The sequence below is a fragment of the Rutidosis leptorrhynchoides genome, chromosome 8, assembly GCF_046630445.1.
Source record: "Rutidosis leptorrhynchoides isolate AG116_Rl617_1_P2 chromosome 8, CSIRO_AGI_Rlap_v1, whole genome shotgun sequence".
NCBI lineage: Eukaryota > Viridiplantae > Streptophyta > Magnoliopsida > Asterales > Asteraceae > Rutidosis > Rutidosis leptorrhynchoides.
The window spans coordinates 166911662-166933598 of NC_092340.1; the positions used below are offsets into that span (position 1 = coordinate 166911662).

Sequence of the window (21937 nt, forward strand, 5' to 3'; positions counted from 1 at the left end):
CTAAAGGATCTAAATTTTTATAGTCATGTGGGACTGTAAACCACAACGTTACTATCATTGTTTATACCGCCATATAGAAATCACTGATGTACAAAGTGTTAAGAATAAAGAAGTAATTATAGTATGTTTTTATTTCAAGACTATATTGTTTGAGGACAAGCAATGCTCAAGTGTGGGAATATTTGATAATGCTAAAAACGAACATATATTTCATAGCATTATCCATCAAGAAAGACAAGCTTTTGGTTGCAATTGTTCTATTTACAAGTAATATTCGTTTAAATAATAAAAGGGGAAGACAAAAGACAGATTCGACGAATTGAAGACGCAAACGACCAAAAAGCTCAAAAGTACAAAGTACAATCAAAGTGGTTCAAATTATTGATGAGAAACGTCTCAAAATTACAAGAGTAAAAGACGCGAAACGCAAAATACAAGATATTAAATTGTACGCAAGGACGTTCGAAAATCCAGAACCGGGACTAGAGTCAACTCTCAACGCTCGACGCAATGGACTAAAAATTACAAGTCAACTATGCACATGAATATAATATAATATATAATTAATTTTTAAAATTATATATATATATATATATATATATATATATATATATATTATATTATTATATAAAACCGTCGGCAAGCTAGGAAACAAATCAATGTGAGCTGGATTTACCTTCCATGCGATCGCATGAGATTAACACTCCCAGGCCATGCGATCGCATGGCCTACTTTTTCTGGCCACATTCCTATAAAAGGCAGGCTTTGCTCGAACTCTAAACACATCTTTTTCTTTCTCCATCTCTCACGTGTATATATATATATATATATATATATATATATATATATATATATATATATATATATATATATATATATATATATATATATATATATATATATATATATATAATTTTAATTTTAATAATAAGGGTATGTTAGCAAATGTTGTAAGGGTGTAAGTCGAAATTTTGTCCGTGTAACGCTACGCTATTATTAATCATTGTAAGTTATGTTCAACCTTTTTAAATTAATGTCTTGTAGCTAAGTTATTATTATGCTTATTTAAGCCGAAGTAATTGTGATGTTGGGCTAAAATATTAAAATTGGGTAATTGGGCTTTGTACCATAATTGGGGTTTGGACAAAAGAACGACACTTGTGGAAATTAGACTATGGGCTATTAATGGGCTTTATATTTGTTTAATTAAATGATAGTTTGTTAATTTAATATAAAGATTTACAATTGGACGTACCTATAAATAACCATATACACTCGATCGGAAACGATGGGCGGGATATTTATAAGTACTAATAATCGTTCATTTAACCGGACACGGGAATGGATTAATAGTTAATGGACTTATTAAAACAGGGGTGAATTACATACAAGGAAAATTGGTGTAATTATAGTTTAAGTCACCAATTAGTTGGAATATTTGACTTCGGATATAAGGATAATTTGACGAGGACACTCGCACTTTATATTTATGACTGATGGACTGTTATGGACAAAAACCAGACGAACATATTGAATAATCCAGGACAAAGGACAATTAACCCATGGTAATAAACTAAAATCAACACGTCAAACATCATGATTACGGAAGTTTAAATAAGCATAATTCTTTTATTTCATATTTAATTGCACTTTTAATTATACCACTTTAATTTATTGTCATTTTATTTATCGTACTTTTTAATTATCGCAATTTTATTTATCGTCATTTTATTTATCGCAATTTCATTATCGTTATTTACTTTACGCTTTAATTTAAGCTATATTTATTTTTAATATTTTACATTAGGTTTTAACTGCGACTAAAGTTTTAAAATCGATAAACCGGTCATTAAACGGTAAAAACTCCCTTTTTATAATAATAATATTACTTATATATATATATATATATATATATATATATATATATATATATATATATATATATATATATTATATTTATATTTATACAAATATAGTTTTAAAAATATAGCGTTAAACTTGGCTAAGATCCCTGTGGAACGAACTGGACTTACTAAAAACTACACTACTGTACGATTAGGTACACTCCCTATAAGTGTTGTAGCAAGGTTTAGGTATATCCACTCTATAAATAAATAAATAACTTGTGTAAAATTGTATCGTATTTAATAGTTTTTCGTAGGAAATATATAACTATTTTGTACCCCTTTGCTTAAACATCAACATGCATGTCATTTCATAATATATATCTAACTATACTTGACTTAATAAAAATCTTGATGAACTCAACGACTCGAATGCAACATCTTTTGAAATATGTCATGAATGACTCCAAGTAATATCTCTAAAATGAGCAAATGCACAGCGGAAGATTTTTTTCATACCTGAGAATAAACATGCTTTAAAGTGTCAACCAAAAGGTTGGTGAGTTCATTAGTTTAACATAAATAATCATTTCCATCATTTTAATAGACCACAAGATTTTCATTTCTCATAAATATATGTCCCATGCATAGAGACAAAAATAATCATTCATATGGATTGAACACCTGGTAACCGACATTAACAAGATGCATATAAGAATATCCCCTATCATTCCGGGCAATCCTTCGGACATGATAAAAACAACATCGAAGTACTAAAGCATCCGGTACTTTGGATGGGGTTCATCGGGCCCATAGATCTATCTTTAGGATTTGCGTCAATTAGTAGATCGGTTTACTAATTCTTAGGTTACCAAGCAAAAAGGGGCATATTCGGCTTCGATCATTCAACCATATAATGTAGTTTCGAATACTTGTGTCTATTTCGTAAAACATTTATAAAAGCAGCGCATGTATTCTCAGTTTCCAAATTATATATTGCAAAAGCATTTAAAAAGGGAGTAATGAAACTCACCATAATGTATTTTGTAGTAAAAATACATATGACAATATTGATCAATGCAGGGTTGGCCTCGGATTCACGAACCTATATCATTTGTATATCTATTAAAACATGTATTCGTAATCGAGCAATTATATATTTTGTTATTAATAATATACTTGTTATACTATATGTTATTTTAATATATTTAGTTTATATGTTTTATATAACTATTACTTATTAATAATAAAAAAACTGTATATTAAGGTTTAGTATATATTTTTATATATTAATTGATATGATTTAACTAATATCTTTTTAATAATAAAAGTGTAGCGTAATGTATTTTTATATATAAAAGTATCTATTTATGATAATATTGATAGTTTTAATAAACATGATAATTTTTATAATAAGGATACTAATAATAATAATAATAATATTCAATATATTAGTAATAATAGTAATGATAATAAAGATAATACTTATTAATATTAACGATTAAGTTTTATGACTATAACTTATAACATTTCTTTTTGTCAAGTTTAAATAATAATAACATCGTTCTTATTACTTAATATATTAATTATATTATTAAGCTTAATTGTAATCGAAGTAATTTTACCTTTATATGTCATACACGTTTTCATGAGCGTAACAAGTTTATATCTATACTTATCTATACTATATAATTATATCATTTTGTCATGTCATACCTAATTATAAACATAATCCTACTTATTTTATCCATAATACAATAATTATAATTATCCTAACCATTATATTATTTAGATCAATAACAATAAATATAATACCTATATTAGTATTAGTAATAATTATCATGTTACTAGTACTTAAACTTGTCATTTTTAATTATAACAATTATAAGTAATACTTAATATTAATATTAGTATTAATGCTATCATATTAGTCATAATAACAATTTCTAACAATAACAACAACAACAACAACAACAACAACAACAACAACAACAACAACAACAAGAACAACAACAACAACAACAACAACAACAACAACAATAATAATAATAATAATAATAATAATAATAATTATAATAATAATAAGAATGAAATAGGTTACAACCTTTGAAGAGAAAGAAACAAGTTCCAAAAAAAATATAAGTCGCTCCCCGGACTCGAACCCGTGACCTCTCGTACGCCCGAACAACACCCTAACCAGTTGAGCTGTGCCAGTTTTTCTGTTTTATACCCACTGCTATATTATATAACCCGAAATTTCGTAACCTTCATCTTCTTCATGACTTATATTGATCCAACAATCATCAATAACTCAAATAACGAATTTATAGCTTGACTTAAGACTTATAAACAATAATACAACCATAAAGTGTGATCTTGAAATAAAAAAAATAAAATAAAAACGAAAAAAAACAGAAACAGCATTACTGTTGCTGTCGCAAGTTTTAAAAAAAACAAATTTGATTTTTGATTTTTAAACGTTTTTAGATCATGGTTCCTTCATGAAATGTTTTCCAAATCGCTTTTATAAACTTTCCCAATCATCAATTTAACTTGAAACGCAAACACGAACTCGAATTTCTTCAAGAACACTTCAGTTGACCTTTTTTAAAATAAACTTTAACTCGAAAATTCGAAATTGTTACCAGGAATTGGAGGCTCAAACTTTGCAGATAGTTTGAGTGGATGATTCCTAACTAGACTGCATTTATAGATTTTTCAATTGAATTCGAAATCGATTTTTGGTAAAAAGAAAAAAAAATGGACGAACAGGGGTATCAAGCAGTTATAATATATATTTCTGTTTAATTCCTCAACTGCTATGATTGTGAAAGTTAAATGATAATGAAATTAGAAGAATTCACAAAGCTTGATTATATGAAGAAAGTGGTTCTCGACATATGCTCACGGGTGCAACATAAATACAGAAAGAGAGAAAGAAAAAAAATACATATATAATTGATTGTGGAAGAAAACTGGATCCCATGTATCTGTTATAATTTTTTTTATCATTTAATCCATCAAGTTAATAAACAATTATAAATATATTAATTTTGTTAATAATATTAAAACCAATAAAAATACTAATACTAATAATAATAATATTAGAAGTAACAAAAATAATAATACCAAAATAATATTAAGAATACTAATAATAATGATATTTAATAATAATAATGGTAAAAATAACATTTTTAATAATACCAATAAAAATACTAATTTTAATAATATTAATATTATTAGATGATAATAATAATATTAATAATAATGATAATATAACAATTCATACATATCAAATTTCATATTTATATATTAAATGAAAAATATTAATACTACTGATATCACTATTAATAATAAATGAACTAATAATATTATTAATATAATAACTATATTTTAACTTGTAGTTTAATACATTAACGTTAACTATGTAATATTTAATAATTAGATAATATATACATGTAGTATTTATATCTTTTATATATATATTCCACCATACTTAAAGATTATCTATAGAAGTTATATATAGTTTTAATTTAACAACCACTTAGTTATCTTGTATATTATTTTATATTTTTAATTCAAGTGATTAAAGTATATTTTATGAACTCAAAATATTATATAAACACTTACTTATATATATATATATATATATATATATATATATATATATATATATATATATATATATATATCTAAATTTATTTATTTACATAATTAATTTACACACAATAGTTCGTGAATCGTCGAGCACGGTCCAAGGGTAATTGAACATATGAACGTCGTTTCAAAATTTTTGAGATACAACATTACAGACTTTGCTTATCGTATCGAAATCATACAAAGATTAAGTTTAAATTTAGTCGGAAATTCCCGGGTCATCACAGCGGTGCAGTCGATACGGGTGGTACTGGTGGAGCTGGTGGTTCAGACGATCCAGCTCCAGAAGTAGAGGCTGCGAAGCAGTAAGGCTTACGCACAAAAGTATCAGCAGGGTACGGCACAAGCCGCTTACGGGAGGTAACCCTACGACGCCGACCATGAGCGTCAACGAATGGTCGTCCTCCATTAATCCCTGGAATGATGGTACTATCGAAACGGTACCGCTTCTTCGGTGGGGTGGAGGGTGGCTGTACAGGTGCATCATCAGGGTCCTCATCTGAATCCTCGTCACTAGAGTCGTCAGAGGATGAGTCATCGGATGAAGAATCGGCGGATGATGGGTCATCTAGATCGGCTGGGGGTGGCTGCACGGGTGGCTCTCCTAGGCGGCCATCATCTGTCGGTATCTGGCAGGTCCGATCAGCACGAGACGTCCATCAGGAAGGCATCAGCACCAATGGTTATGCTCATTACGTACCGGACCTTCCCCAAGTTCCGCGGGAATCACAGCACCACCGGGATGGTGTTGTGGCTCCGAAGGTCCTGGGGCAAGTGGAGCTGGAATCTTTGGTGGGTACTCGACTCTGTCTGAGGTAATCACTGGGCCGGGTGCATGGCTACTAGCTCCGGAGGACAAAGCGCCTGAGTCACTGGAGGGTGTCGACGACGGCATCTGAGATTCGGCAACAATGGTTGGTGAGGTGGCTGATGAGTCTGTGTCGCTGTCCAAAATGATGACAGGTGGAATATCCGACATCTGAACAAGGAAAAATAACTTTTTCCATGTCAGTAAGTCATAAAGCAAGCACGTATTAGGCAAAGTAAATATGACAGTCTAAATCATGTGTAACAGTAAGTACAATGGCAATAACGGCAAGTATCGTGCAATCGAAAACAGATAATAGCATGCAGTAGTGAAGTCGTGTAGTAGCATACGGTATATAGCAGTAAAAGTAAGCAGCAGCATGCATTAAATCCCGCAGAACAAGTAAACTAGCAAGTTGTAGATTAGTCCTATTAGTGAATCCTACTCGATCGGGTCTAGACTCACTAATGCAACCTAATTCCCTACAACCAATGCTCTGATACCAAATGTGATGCCCCGTACAAAACCATCGTGTACGAATCATCAACAGCAGGATCATTACAAGGTCAAATACTATATGCGGTTTCAAAAGAAGTTTGCATTCATGAATAAAGGTGATGTCTTAACCAACATCAAATGTCTTACAACAAAAGTATGCTTCAATGAACAGAAGCAATTAGTAATAGTGTGTGACCCAATGGTCGTTACAAATTATTATTTCAAAAGGTAACATAGTTTGAATGCAAATAAAACGTTTCATGCGGTGACAACTCTAACAAGCGTAGCGGGTGTCTACAAAGCATGACTAGTACAACAGCGGAAGCAAGCAACCTTAAGCACCTGAGAAAAACATGCTTAAAAACGTCAACACAAAGGTTGGTGAGCTATAGTTTAAGTATAATAGTATGTAAGGTAGGCCACGAGATTTTAGTGCTTCAACAGCGTTTCAAAATAGTATGTAAAGTATATGTTTAACCGTGGGCACTTGGTAACTAACTTAACGTTTATAACCCCCTGAAAGTACACTTGGCGAGTGCGTATGTTTACGAAGTATTAAACACCCGTTAAATGCTAGCGCTACTAGCCCGAGTGGGTATGTCAAACCCTATGGATCCATATCTAAGATTCGCGTTCACCGGTTCAAAGACCGATGACTAAACGTTACCGAGCTAAGGGGAAAGTTTATGCCGTTATACAACCCACACATATATAAAGTTTAAGTACTCGTGCCTAGTATGCAAAACGTAAAATGCGCATGTATTCTCAGTTTCCAAAATAGTTAAAGTAAAAAGGGATGCTATAACTCACAGTGGAAAAGTAGTAGTAAAGTTGACTCGGGAAAAGTAAGCAAGTATGTAGGTCCGGAAAGTCCTCAACCTAAGTCAAAAGTTACTACGTCAGTAAATCATTCCCAAAGGTTTAAATGTATGTAAATTAGGTCTTAAGGGTCATCATCATTCATCATCAAACAAAAGTATAAAGTATGTTTCATTCTAGAAAAGAGTTTAAAATAAAGGCTGACTTCGGTCAGTCGCCACGGCCTCTATACCTACTGAAATGAGGTGAGACTAGTGGCCATGGCTCCGTATATGAGTGCTTTAGTTTCTCTAAAAATTCCAGAAGAAAAATCATCTTTGTTTGACCGTGGCGACGGTTTAAGTGCGAGTAGGTCAGAATTTTCAGCACAACGTTAAAAGGACATAGTGACGTTCGGAGGGTCATAGACCCTAAACCGTAACTCGGATTAAGACGAGTCTTAAACAAAAATTTATCTAATCAAACAGAGATAACTGAAAATCAACATTACAGTAGCCCAGGTATTCTGATCAGACCCTAAAAATAGTAGGTTTAGTGTCCCGGTGGGTTCTTGGTGCTCGATGCTTATCACGGTTCTCATCCTTGATGCATATAGCTTCAAGTGTACAACTCGTTGATGTTTTTGCATCATCTTTACTAAGTTTTGACCATCATAACACAAGTGTAAGTCTAAGATAAGTAGCACAACTCAATTTAGGTGTTGCAAGTAGTTTGATGAACCAAAGTTACATCATGATCTTAGATCCGACACATACATGAACTCTAAAAGTAATATTAAGCTACAAACTTGAAAGTAAACTAAATAATCAAGATCTTAAGTTGTAGAACATAGTTCTTAGTTAGATCTTGAAGATCCAAGACCCAAAAGTCTAGATCTAAAGTTACTAAGTTAAATCCTAAGTCATAACACTTGAATCTTTACTTTAATGAAACCAAAAGTTATGAAACTTATATTCTCATCTTGTAAAGTGTATGTAAGCTTACAAGCTCTTGTTTACAACAAATTAAGAAGACCATAAGCTATAGAAACTTAGATCTAACACAAGTATATAAAGTTATAACTAGAAAGTTATACTTCCATGTTCTTGAACTTACAAAGTTAACTTTTAGTTTCAAGAAATATGAGATCAAGATTAACTGGTAATACTTGACCAACTTAACAACATTTCAACTTTAAGTACATAAAATGAAGAAATAAATTAAATCTACAAGTAACAAGTTCATGGTTGTTCAGACTTTAAAGATTCAAGCCAAGGCTTTGATCTTTAAGAAAGTAAACCTTAAGTTTACAAACATGGATTCAAGTATGGTTTTTACAACTCATGAACTTTAAATCTTTAAAACATTAAATGTAGAACCATAAACTAGAAAGCTTAAGTCCTTGTATGTTCTTGTATGAACAAGATAAAATGAAGAACAAACTAGAGAGTTTGATTCTTAATACTAGTATGTAGATAACTGTGACAACCCGAAAATTTCTGAGTTAATTTAAAAAAAAACCTCTACATGACTTCATTTAACTTTGAACGAATTCCGACAATTCACGAACAAATAATTTTATATATATATATATATATATATATATATATATATATATATATATATATATATATATATATATATATATATATATATATATATATATATATATATATATATATATATATATATATATATATATATATATATATATATATATATATATATATATATAAACTTGACTTAATTATAACTAAAAATATAAAACTTTATACAAGATAACATTGTCACTTTTATTATTATTACTAGTATTATTGCGATCATTATTTCTTTTAAATTATAATAAAACTATGATTACTATTATTTATTCATTATCATTATTAAAATAAGTATATCATTTACTTTTAATAATATTATTCTTGTTATTTATATTAGTATTTTTATATTAAAAGCATTGTTATTATTATTATTAATACAATTATTACTATTATTATTATTAATATAATTATTATTAATTTGTATTATTATTAATATAATTATTAATTATTAATTATTAATTAAATAAAAATGAAAAGAGATAGATACCTAATTTAGGTATAACATATATTTCTTTTTTCTCGATCGTGATCTCCTGCTTCTGCATATTTTTTTATTATTTTTTATTTTTTTTATTTCTTTTATTATTCTGCCTTTATATTTTATTATCTGCTTTTTATCTCTTTTTATTTTTTTTATATCGCGAGTGCTTTTTTTTTTTTGGAATCATGACTCATTGTCTACTATAACAGCAATTTGTGCTGCATTAAATATTCGTTAAATCTCATCAAAATCAGTTATAAAGTTGCTAATCATTGATGCTACTGGGAAATCAAACAGAAAAATCAAATTAAAAAAAAACATCATTTATCCTCTGTTCTTGCTCAATTATTCAAATACTCGATTTCGTATCTAATTTCAAAATCCTTAAATGTAGAGTTGTTAGGAATGTTTTATTTAATCTTTCTGCAAAATATCATCTCTCAATTCTTCAAAACGAATTCGAATTCTTGAGTCAAAGTTTTTGAATTTAAAAGTCAACAAATTGTTCTTCATGAAATTTGAGTTCTTGTTGCTTTTTCTGTTAAAATTAAAGCTTTAGAAAGTTTATACGAAGTATTTAGAACATATTTCATGTTGTGATCTAAGTCTATAACGTCTTTAAATCAAAATTCAAAATTTTTTTTATATATATGCCGTCGAAACAGCAGCAGCACTTCATTTTTTTTATTTTTTTCGTGTCTGTTGATTCGAAACAATAATTACAAGCATTTGTGTTTTGTTATTAAGTCCTAAAACCAATTTCATATTTATGATTAAATTGGTGATCGTTTGAATTGAGGAAGGAGAAGATAAACAGGAATAATAAGTTAAATATATAAAGGTTTCGTATTATTTCGAATAAAATGAAACAGAAGGATGGTTTAAGGTGTTACGGGTGAGCGAGAGGTCATGGGTTCGAGTCCCGTCTTGGGCATCTTTTTTAGAAAAGCTTGATTAAAGGTAGTTTCTTATTATTATTATTATTATTATTATTATTATTATTATTATTATTATTATTATTATTATTATTATTATTATTATTATTATTATTATTATTATTATTATCATTATCATTATCATTATTATTATTATTATTATAATTACTATTAACATCATTAAACGCATTATCATTAATATCATTAAAGTTATTATTAGTAATATCAATATGATTAAAATTATTATTATTATCATTATTGTTATTACTAGTATTAGTATTATTATAAACATGATTCTCAAAACTATTATTATCATAATTATTATCATTATTATCATTATCAATACTAGAATTATAATAACTATATGTTTATCATTATCATCATTATTAATATTATTACTACTACTGTTAATATTATTATTATGATAAAAACTATTATTTCTTACAAATACCATAATATTACCTATTATTATATTTTAATATTATATTTACATAATATTATACATATAAATATATTAATGAAAGACTTACTATATTAATGAACTAATGATGAAAATAAATTAACATATATTTAAAATATATGAAAACAAATATATATATATATATATATATATATATATATATATATATATATATATATATATATATATATATATATATATATATATATAAATATAATTATATCACTAATAATTATATACAAGTTTATTTGATTCCCATTTATATGTCTTAATATATATATATATATAAAACTGATATAGGTTCGTGAATCCAAGGACACCTCTGTACTTGTTCAAGTGTATCATACGCATATCATACAAACTATCGTATAGTGAGTTCATCTGCTCCCTTTTTATATATTTTTGGGCTGAGAATACGTGCACAATTTTTATAACTGTTTTACAAGTATCAACTATTAAACTGTGATATGTTGGGCTATGACCAGCAAGTCCCCAACCGACAAGTATAAATGATAACTCGTACGGGGAAAACTTGAAAGTCTAGTCTAAATATCAGTACCAACTGTTAAAACTATGCTATACCCGGCTATGTCCGACTAAGTCCCTACGGTGATATTTTTAATTGCTGCGGCATTCTTAATTATTGGGGATAGGCCTATCGGGAGTAACGTCCCCGATACATTTGACTAAGTCTTTGTATTACTTGATAATGAAATTAAACGACAAGGACAGAACAACTTGTCACGGGGCAAACAACATTTAGTCTAAATATCACGCACTGGCATAACTTTTTGATCCTGCGGGAGATCAACTTGACTGGATCTGAGTGATCTACTTATGGAAACAAATCGTGTGGTCTAACACTATTACTGAAATCATTATTTATGACAAACCTATGAACTCACTCAACCTCGTGTTGACTTTTTAAGCATGTTTATTCTCAGGTACTTAAATATTGCTTCCGTTGTATATCTACTGCTTTGATGATGATTGCTTGCTATGCTTGGAGTCTTCATTACATATCATATCAATTAAAGACATATTTATCTTCCGCTGCAAAACTCAACAAAACATCTCATGTAGAGTCGTTCTCGTTTATACAACTGTGATTTGATATAATTAGACACAAATACCTCAGGCCCTATTTGGGGGTGTCAAAGATTGGTATCAAAGCAGGTTGTTGTAGAGAACCAGGATTGCATTTTATGTGTGCCTTATACAATTAGGTACCTTAGCAATGTAGGACTACAACTTTCCTTGACTATAGTGCCTTTAATTATTGCCTTTAACTATTAAATGCTACATTATGCCTTAGAAACTATGCTTATTAAATTCTTTGATATTTCTTAGAATGCCGAGCCAATCCGAGAATTCTGTCTACTCTCCAATTATGCCACCACATTCAAATGCGACACCTATTGATTCTGCTGACTCTGGCTCTAATCACTCACCGGTATATAAACCAACGAGTACTTCTGAATGGGAAGCTATTCAAAGCCTTTCTAACTACAATGATGACTACTCAGGCTACGAGCCCGCAAATGATCCTATTGAGGAATCGTCTAAAAACTTATCTCTAAAGAGAAAGCAAACCGAAACCTCTACTACTGATGAAGCCGGTCCATCAAAAAGGGCTAGCTCACCATCTCGTGAAAACATCGCTCAGATAGAGGTGCGTCTAAATAACCTAGAAAAAGAAAACAAAATCTTGAAAGAGATCATCATAAAATCCTTCGAAACTCAAACCGAAAGGCTAGAAGAACTTGTAAAATATAACACATAAAAAGTAATAGAGAAGGTGATGAAAGTGAAGGACGATGAAGAACGCAATACTCGCTGGGGAAAATAATCTCTTGACTATTTGAGAGAAGATGTTGACCTTAGATTTAAGATGGAGGAAGACCACATGAATAATCAACTTTCTATGAGGGACTACATGTACCATGTAATCAACAATGATGTTTCCAATCTTTATGATAACCTCGAGTATCTTTATGAGGAACAAAAGGAGAAGAACGAGAAAGTTGAAAAGTTTATGAAAAAGGTTGAGGACGAGAAAAAGAAATATGAAGACTACTTCAATCTTAATATTTCCTAGTTATTTTTTTTTCCTATTTTCTATCCATGCAAAGGCTAGGCCTTAAACTATTTCTATCCCCGAATCGTGTAATAAGAAGGCTTGTTTAAAGCCTCGTTCTTAATAAAATAAAGTGTTTCGTTTATATCATATTCATCTTTATCCCACTTAAAAAATTTTCAAACTTATGACCTATCAGAATTATCAAACTTCTATACACCCTTATCTAGTGAAGATAATGGTTCGTCCACAAGCTCCTACTGCTACTCCAAATATTCACGTATCTATATGACTTATGCCTTTTTGCATCGGTTTGCGAACCAGAAAATGTCATTGGGTTATCACAGTATACGAATTGAAAGTCTTTAATCAAAAGTATATCTATCAATCCTTGTTGGAAAGCATTTGCTTAATAATTAAAGTCTCGACACGTCATACTGCAATTATTGCATAGATGATGTACAGACAAAATCATATCTTATCATATCTATCCTAGTAAACTTTGTCTAACACTTTTCCTAAATTTCCTCCGTAAATCACGGAAATCTTTTTGCTATAAATACGTATTCAAGGAGACAAATATATCATTCAGTATTCAATACCCATTTTATATCAAACCCTATTCCAAACACATAATATGAATTTCTCGAACTCCTCGAGCTCCAACGGTAGCGTAACCGGAACAAACGAACCAATCAGCCATCATCTATTCTGGATAAATTGGGGATGGGTTCGTAGCCGACTCAATCAATGGAGGCAAGAAGAGGGTGATCCCTTCCACCAATCAAATTCACCTCTTGGCGAAGAACCTGAAGCACTTACCGGCGAACCAGTCCGAAACACCATTTTCTCTCTTCTTTTCAGGGTATCTCGTCACGAATATATAATATCGAAGATTCTAGATCTTATTTACCCCCTTGTTCCAACCGCCAATCATCCCGGAATAGTAGAAGAAGTCAACGAGCTTCGGCTCGAGTAGTAGCTCTGGAGAATATGGTGTGAAACCTACGAACACCAGCAGCAGCACCAGCAGCATAACCAGCATCACCACCAGTACCATCAGTACCATCAACATCACCACCAACAGCATCAGCTTCATCAACAACAACATTCGCATTCCACGCCTCAACATCACACTCAGTACCTCAAACATCAACATCATACGCCCATAGATACCAAGGAATATTAGTAATAATGAGTTAAGATGTATTGTCTCATTATTCATGAAGAATTATATATGTATACCTTATATATATATATATATATATATATATATATATATATATATATATATATATATGAATTAACCAAGTAGTACATACTAGTTGAGATTCACACGTAATTGCTTAGTACGACGAGATTTATTATTGTTCCAAATCATATATATATATATATATATATATATATATATATATATATATATATATATATATATATATATATATGATTTGGAACAATAATAAATCTCGTCGTACTAAGCAATTACGTGTGAATCTCAACTAGTATGTACTACTTGGTTAATTCATATCACTAATATGCTATGATGTACACCCTTCGTTAATGACTTAAAAATTGTTAATCACTGCTTCAACACAATAAACTCCATTTCATAATGAATCAAGTGTAACGATGAATGTATTGATTTATAACTTCATTAGCGAAATATTTCGCGACAATTATTTACTCTCGTTCCAAACCGCAAATACGATGAGTTTAATATATATTAACTCATTAAATCCATGATTACATATGAAGAATACATGTATGAACGTATATCTTCATAAAGATTGTAAATTCTGTTGTACAAACTGTTAATTGTGAAAATATTTTAACGGGTAGGTAATACCCGAGAAATATTTACATCTCACATTAATAAACTGTACATTCTTCAATTTCGATTCATAAATCATTAATTATACGCACTACCTTCACAATGATACACAATCATCTTCGTACAAAATCAATTACACATTCTAAAATTAACATATTGGAATTCAAGTAAAGCTTTAGCAGGTGTTATCTTCCTAAAGATTACTACATTCATGAATTATATTCATTCATATTCTATGATGAATTATCACATTAAACCACCGAAATTATCATTCATTTCTTTTGAAATCAACAACGCCTATTCGTCAACCATTAAATCCATTGACGATTACAGTCAGCGTTTAATCATCTAAAAATAAAATTTCTTGAAACCATTGATAACCGATGATTCAAATATAGATGCATTAAATGCAGATGAAACAGAAGAATTTTCCTCGTCATTGGATCTTAGAAATTCTAAGATATCACCGTTTCTTTCGTTATAAATATCCTCTATATTTCTGAAGATATCTTTATAACGATTCTTGTCAGCAATTAATTATCTCTTTGCGATATCTTTATCATAAAGGAAACTGTTTTAGTTTCTATATTCTGTAAAATTCGAGTTTAAATTATGAATGATTTGAAGTAGTGTTGGGAATTGAAGCATGAGTTAGTATAATATAATGACGTCAGGCCAACGTGATTATATTACAGTAAGTCATGCTAAAATTTTAATGGAAGATGATGATTCATAGACTTTATAATCATCATTTGCCATGTTACACGACTCTTACATTCTATTTAAACTCTAAACATATCAAGAAAATATTTTTCTTGATGATTCGGTCTTTTCCGGATATTCTGGTAATATGACAAATCAAATCGTGCTATTGCCTTTCCTTCTGCTATAAATATCATGATCATTCGAAACTTCATACCTACGAATTCTGGACCGTTACTTGCTTTACAAAAGCATGAAGCTTCGACATATAAGGGAAAATATAAAGCCCGATAACAACACTGAAATTACAAACCGTGTATATCAATGCGTATAGCAATATAAAGACACGGGAGAACTAAAAACACAATAAATCCTAGAGCATAGTAGAAGTAAACAGACTCCTCTGGTGGGAGTTGGAAAAGAAGGAAGATTGTGGCGATAACCAATATAAGGTCAAGAACAAGAACTGGATTAAGCATATTAACAAAACTTTTGGAAGTATAAATTGAGAAAGAAAGTATAGAAGTGGTGAAGATAATGAAACAGAAGAAGCTAATTTATAGCAAAATTCCAGACACAGCAATCGAGGAAATTCACCGCATTTAATTAAAGAAAATCCTAATTTCCTTAATTACCGGAGAATTAAATTCTATAGACTACGAAGATTTCCTTTAATTCCTTGAATCCCAGAAATCAATCGTGACTACGTCAAAAATTAAAGCGAACCTTTAATTTCCTCATTTCAATCTTTTACGATAGCTTCGTTTATACTCTTTCTATAATCGAATTACTTTATCCATATTATTTAATGTCGATAAAACTCTAATTCATCATTCTTGTTGTAAAGAATGACGATCTCTATCAAATCTCATGACTATGATTTTCATGAACTCCTCTCTGTTTTGTCTGCCTTAATATTGCAGCATAAACGCTCAAGGTTTTAAATGAGCTCAATATTATTCATAACACATTTCATGTATCCAATTTACTGAAATGACTTGCATAACATCATCATTTTGAATGATCTTTGCATTAATGATAAAATGCACTTCGTAGAAGAACCTGTAGAAATTATGGTTCGTATGACTTAAACGCTTGAAACAAAACAATATTCTATCCGTTGGAAAACACGCAAGGCTCCGAACATACTTGGGAACGTGAAGACCAAACAAAACGTAAATATTCTCGTCTATGTACGAACAACGCAGATTGATGGCAACAACTAAATTTCGGGACGAAATTTCTATTAACAGGGGGATACTGTGACAACCCGGAAATTTCCTAGTTAATTTAAACAAAAACCTCTACATGACTTCATTTAACTTTGAACGATTTCCGACGATTCACGAACAAATAATTTTAAATATATATATATATATATATATATATATATATATATATATATATATATATATATATATATATATATATATATATATATATATATATAAACTTCACTTAATTATAACTAAAAATATAAAACTTTATACAAGATAACATTGTCACTTTTATTATTATTACTAGTATTATTGCTATCATTATTTATTATAAATTATAATAAAACTATGATTACTATTATTTATTCATTATCATTATTAAAATAAGTATATCATTTACTTTTAATAATATTATTCTTGTTATTTATATTAGTATTTTTATATTAAAAGCATTGTTATTATTATTATTAATACAATTATTACTATTATTATTAATACGATTATTAATATAATTATTATTAATTTGTATTATTATTAATATAATTATTAATTATTAATTATTAATTAAATAAAAATGAAAATAGATAGATACCTAATTTAGGTATAACATTATCTGTATATTTCTTTTTTCTCGATCGTGATCTCCTGCTTCTGCATATTTTTTTATTATTTTTTATTTTTTTTATTTCTTTTATTATTCTGCCTTTATATTTTATTATCTGCTTTTTATCTCTTTTTATTTTTTATATATCGCGAGTGTTTTTTTTTTTTGGAATCATGACTCAATGTCTACTATAACAGCAATTTGTGCTGCATTAAATATTCGTTAAATCTCATCAAAATCAGTTATAAAGTTGCTAATCATCGATGCTACTGGGAAATCAAACAGAAAAATCAAATTAAAAAAAACATCATTTATCCTCTGTTCTTGCTCAATTATTCAAATACTCGATTTCGTATCTAATTTTAAAATCCTTAAATGTAGAGTTGTTAGGAATGTTTTATTTAATCTTTCTGCAAAATATCATCTCTCAATTCTTCAAAACGAATTCGAATTCTTGAGACAAAGTTTTTGAATTTAAAAGTCAACAAATTGTTCTTCATGAAATTTGAGTTCTTGTTGCTTTTTCTGTTAAAATTGAAGCTTTAGAAAGTTTATACGAAGTATTTAGAACATATTTCATGTTGTGATCTAAGTCTATAACGTCCTTAAAATCAAAATTCAAATTTTTTTTATATATATGCCGTCGAAACAGCAGTAGCACTTCATTTTTTTTATTTTTTTTCGTGTCTGTTGATTCGAAACAATAATTACAAGCATTTGTGTTTTGTTATTAAGTCCTAAAACCAATTTCATATTTATGATTAAATTGGTGATCGTCTGAATTGAGGAAGGAGAAGATAAACAGGAATAATAAGTTAAATATATAAAGGTTTCGTATTATTTCGAATAAACTGAACAGAAGGATGGTTTAAGGTGTTACGGGTGAGCGAGAGGTCATGGGTTCGAGTCCCGTCTTGGGCATCTTTTTTAGAAAAGCTTGATTAAAGGTAGTTTCTTATTCTTATTATTATTATTATTATTATTATTATTATTATTATTATTATTATTATTATTATTATTATTATTATTATTATTATTATCATTATTATTATTATTATTATTATTATTATTACTATTAACATCATTAAACGCATTATCATTAATATCATTAAAGTTATTATTAGTAATATCAATATGATTAAAATTATTATTATTATCATTATTGTTATTACTAGTATTAGTATTATTATAAACATGATTCTCAAAACTATTATTATCATAATTATTATCATTATTATCATTATCAATACTAGAATTATAATAACTATATGTTTATAATTATCATCATTATTAATATTATTACTACTACTGTTAATATTATTATTATGATAACAACTATTATTTCTTACAAATACCATAATATTACCTATTATTATATTTTAATATTATATTTACATAATATTATACATATAAATATATTAATGAAAGACTTACTATATTAATGAACTAATGATGAAAATAAATTAACATATATTTAAAATATATGAAAACAAATATATATATATAATTATATCACTAATAATTATATACAAGTTTATTTGATTCCCATTTATATGTCTTAATATATATATAAAACTGATATAGGTTCGTGAATCCGAGCACACCTCTGTACTTGTTCAAGTGTATCATACGCATATCATACAAACTATCGTATAGTGAGTTCATCTGCTCCTTTTTATATATTTTTGGGCTGAGAATACATGCGCAACTTTTATAACAGTTTTACACGTATCAACTATTAAACTGTGATATGTTGGGCTATGACCAGCAAGTCCCCAACCAACAAGTATAAACGATAACTTGTACGGGGCAAACTTGAAAGTCTAGTCTAAATATCAGTACCAACTATTAAAACTATGCTATACCCGGCTATGTCCGACTAAGTCCCTACATTGATATTTTTAATTGCTGCGGCATTCTTAATTATTGGGAATAGGCCTATCGGGAGTAACGTTCCTGATACATTTGACTAAGTCTTTGTATTACTTGATAATGAAATTAAATGACAAGGACAGAACAACTTGTCACGGGGCAAACAACGTTTAGTCTAAATATCACGCACTGGCATAACTTTTTGATCCTGCGGGAGATCAACTTGACTGGATCTGAGTGATCTACTTATGGAAACAAATCGTGTGGTCTAACACTATTACTGAAATCATTATTTATGACAAACCTATGAACTCACTCAACCTCGTGTTGACTTTTTAAGCATGTTTATTCTCAGGTACTTAAATATTGCTTCCGCTGTATATCTACTGCTTTGATGATGATTGCTTGCTATGCTTGGAGTCTTCATTACATATCATATCAATTAAAGACATATTTATCTTCTGCTGCAAAACTCAACAAAATGTCTCATGTAGAGTCGTTCTCGTTTATACAACTGTGATTTGATATAATTAGACACAAATACCCCAGGCCCTATTTGGGGGTGTCAAAATAATCATAACAAAAGAACAAGTAATTAGTCAACAACAAGAAAAAGTAACAGAACAACAATCAAAGAATGATGATGATGAGTGTTTAGGTTCAGTTTTGATGAGGAAAAAGGAAGAGAAAGAAGCCTTGTTACTTACAAGAATGGAGAGAAAAGATGAGAGAAAATGTGAAGTAAAGTGAAGTGTGTGAAAGAGTGAAATGGATACAAGTAATAAGTAATCAAAAAGCAAATTTTGAATCCCTCCTTACTCCCATCAAAACCGACGATTTCCACAACAAAAGGGGGGAGGGAAAAGCCCACTAGTTACATGCATGTATTTGTGAAGATGCCATCTAAAAATGGTAATAAAGCAAGCTTGCATGGGAAAGGTGTGTAAGTGTATAAGTAACTAGTCTCCTTACAAGAAAATTACTCTAGTTAAGCCTTAAGTGTAATACTTACATGAAAGATGGGCTAATTAGTCCATTAAGTGTGTAGGATGGGCTTTTAAGTCCATGTACATATATAAAGCCCAAGTATGTAAATAAGTAACAATTAAATAAACAAAGCCCAAGTAATTAACTAGTAACCTTAGTTAATTAAAAATGATTAATAAAACTTAATCATGAATGTAAATAACATTTGAAAATATTATTCGTGAAAAGTACGCGTGTCACAAAGACGTGTCGGGCCATGTAAAGTCAAGTACGATAACAAGTAAACGTATAAAAATACACTCATTAAACACAAGCATTAATAATAATTATTATTAATTAAACGTTGGAAAATCCAGGGTCGTTATAATAGCAAACCGTCCGAATGAGGGCACGCCTAGCCCACATGGATCCATACAACATAAGTTCACGCTCACACCCGCAAGTGTACCTAATGATAATTGAATTGAGGATTTTCGTTCAAACTCTCACATGAAATGTTTGTTTCGTACTTGTGTTTATAGTATAAATGTAAGTAGCATAAATGTAAATGTTTCTCATCCCATGTTTTAAAAGAATAAAAGTTGTTGAGAAGGTGGGACTATGATCTCACCTTGAGTGCACGGTTTAAAAGGTACTTAACAAAGTAACGTATGCAAAGAACAATGCTAGTCTTGACCTAAACAAATAGATTGTATCAATAACGATAATCACGGTCGGTCAAAGTCGTTCAATTAGTCCTATGGCTCGTTACGACTCGATTATATATGACATGTGAATCACGTTGTCAAGTTTCATGCAAGATATAAGTATAAAAGCATGTTAGAACGATTGCATAAGTGTCTGGTTAAGCTTAAATAAAAGTCAAATTTGGTCAAGTCAAAGTCAACGAAAAAGTCAACAAGTTCGGGTCGGGTCCCGGACTATTTTTCTGAGGTTTTTAATCATATATAAGCATGTTGGCCAAGTTTCATGTTAATCGGAGGTGCGTAGCATAGTTAGAATTAAACGAAAAAGAGAAATTTTAGACAGCCGGGTTTGGAGCGCCGCTCAAGGGTTTGGAGCGCCGCTCCATGTATCTGTTCAGCAATTCTGGCAGTTTTCAAGTGTCCAAAACGAGCTAAACTTCAAACAAGCATAATTTATGAACCGTAAACACTTAAAACGCGTATCTTATATCGTTGGAAAGGTAATTTAACAAGGAATACAACTAAACACTTTTCATCTCACAAAAATATCATTTACAATAACCGAATTCTCGTCAAGTGATCATTAAAGGTTCATTATCAAGGTTTCAAGTTCACAAAATGCATAAGATGATTTGGGAATTTAATACACACATATAATACGCCGTTTCGTAGGTAATTACGCATAAAATACTACTAAACACTTATAAACAACATTACAAGTCTTTTGATGCATCAAAGATCACATTTAAGGCCACCAAACCCTAACTAACAATCATAAAATCCTTAATCATGTTAATGAGGCTTTTCCAAGTCAACTTACATACCAAATTGAAGCTAGTGATGCTAGTAACACATTTAATACATACAGTTTTAACATCTAAC

General features: G+C 29.6%; 1 pseudogene; it reads right to left on the minus strand.

The window, feature by feature from the left end:
- LOC139863925 (cysteine-rich receptor-like protein kinase 2) overlaps positions 1 to 21937 on the minus strand; it is a 215664-nt pseudogene that overhangs the window by 169724 nt on the left and 24003 nt on the right.